Below are 2,510 nucleotides of genomic sequence, written 5' to 3'. Positions count from 1 at the left end.
CATTCACACTCTCACCCACACCTAGGAACAACTTGGCAATATTAACCAACCATGTTTTCAGTCCATGAGACAAAAATGAAGTAGAGAAAACCCATGTATGAAGGAAAACATATAAACTCCATACAGAATGACTGGAAAGCAGATCTGACCATAGCCAGTCCAAAAAATAAACGAAAATAAAACTTAAAAATAATAATCAGACAAGTTACAGCAATGTATTAAAAATGAAAAAGAAAGATTTTTTTGATTTTTTTACCTGGATTACTGAGATGCATCAGGACGTATTAAAAATGGATTTATAACATTTTTTAAATGTTTATGACAGCTTTTAAATGAGCTCTGCTCGTTCAGTCAGAAATGTTTTACACTTAATGACAAGTTCTGTTTCTTCTTCACAACACACAAGGCACACATTCCACGTCTCCCCTTCTGTGTAGTGTTTTCTTCAACTTAATGCATCCCASTCAAAGCTGTGTTAATTTTTCACTGCTCGTGTTTCTTCTACAAGTCCTCACTTCTCATACTTTGCTCTGAATTCAGTAAGGTCTATAACACAGATTAACTGTTCTGTAAACTGAATTATTATATGCTTTCTTCTTTTTCTGAGAGGAGTGTGAGTGTAAGAGCGTTTTTTTCTTATTACTTTTTGTCTTTCTTGTAGTTAGTTCACTGGATGTTGTAGTTAAGTTAGTTGTGTGTTAAGTTAGTTGTGTGTCATGTTCTTTTTTAGTTTTGAAGTTTTTGTGCGGTAGTGGCCATCAACACAGAGACTTTCTCTACGCTGACATGTAAAACTAGCATCAAGGTGGGTACTGGAACCTCTGTTGAGGAAGTCTGCTGGGGGGGGGGGGGGTAAATGGTAAATGGACTGTATATAGCACCTTTCTATCCAACCAGGAAACTCAAAGCTCTTTAAAATACAATCTGTGTCCTTGTTTATCATTCACACACTCATTCAGCACTCTGTTAGATCTCACTACAAAGATACAGATAAATCAATCTACAGAGACTAATGAGTGCTTTAAATCACATTCATACACTGATGGGACACATCAGTGGGGGTTCAGTGTCTTGCACAGGGACACTTTGACTTGTGACTGAATAGTGGGGAATTGAACTGCCAACTCTCTTATTGGAGGGTGACTGCTCTAACCACTGAGCCACAGCCATAGTGTGGCTGAGATGACCGGACATCAGTGGCCAGAGGTCAAACCCAAAATGCAGACAGACTCAAGGAGCAGTGGCACCTGCAGATGTTTTTGTAGGGGAGCCATTGAAAAACCGAGAGTGGCACACCACAATTAAAACCAATAACTGAAATTCTATAATGCTGATTTTGTAAAAAATAAAAATAAAATAAACTATGGTCGTATTAGTGTTAAGGATTTACCAACAGACATAGTTCAGTTTGTTATTCCACAGGTTATATTACTGATGATGTGAGGTCCAGAGACAAGAAGCAGGAACAGAAAAGGATTTGATGTTTACAACAGTCCAGTTATAATGTGTTTCTGTGTCTTTACACACTGAAAACCACAAACTGGCTTTTTCAGTGGCATCAGGAGTATTTGAATAGTTTGAGGGGAGAAAATGCTGGTGGAAATTTTGAGTGAAGTAAATATAATTTCCTGCATTTTGGTGTATTTTAACAGGTTGTTAAACAGACTTTTACCCGCATAAGTAAACTCTTGGTATGAGTGTTTTCCTATAAATCAAGTGGAATGGATTTGGTTGTAAAGCAAAAGAAACAGCAYTGGGTGAACTAATATTAAGTGGGGGGTCCAAACCAATTTGATTTTAAATGTTAGGGGAAACTTCTCGAGGCAGTTATGGGCTGTTAGTCTCCTCTCATCTAAAAAAGTCAAATGTACATTTTTAAGTCAAACATTGAAGAAAACATTTACAGGAAACAAGCTTTCTCAAGTATAAAGCCACCACCTCTTCCAAATGTTGGTAAAACTAAACTAAAAAAACAATTGCAGACTAAATTTACTATAGCATTATCCCAAACTATTCCTTTATTAGCTTTTTCATGCCATAATAGTTTTAGTAAATATGATTCTGGTCTGTGAAAGAAAACTGGAGTACCTGGAGAAAACCCACACATGCACAAGGAGAACATGTGAACACAACCTGGAGAAGTTCCAGGTTGGGATTTGATTCAGCAACCTTCTTGCTGTGAGGCAACATGTTCACCACCTGTGCCATAAAGCCAGCTGTTTATTTTAATTACATAATTATTATTATTAATTAAAAACCCATGTAATCCCCTGAGAACCAGAATCTTATTGTTGAGGACGATGTTTTTGGACTGGTTATCTTTATTTTTCTTTATTCAGAGGAACTAGATTTGAAGTCTTATATATGTTTATATTTTTAACTCTTAATTTTAAGAACACAATGTTTGTTTTTATATTTTTATGTTTCTACTAACCCAAAATAGCTTGGAGAAATGAAAAATGAGTCCAAAGGATAAGCTTGGGCCTCAGGAGGATAAAACGGGGTGGGGG

The sequence above is a fragment of the Austrofundulus limnaeus genome, unplaced genomic scaffold, assembly GCF_001266775.1.
Source record: "Austrofundulus limnaeus strain Quisiro unplaced genomic scaffold, Austrofundulus_limnaeus-1.0 Scaffold904, whole genome shotgun sequence".
NCBI classification, from domain to species: Eukaryota; Metazoa; Chordata; class Actinopteri; order Cyprinodontiformes; family Rivulidae; genus Austrofundulus; species Austrofundulus limnaeus.
The sequence above is the reverse complement of the archived record's forward strand: the minus strand, read 5'-3'. Positions refer to the sequence as shown.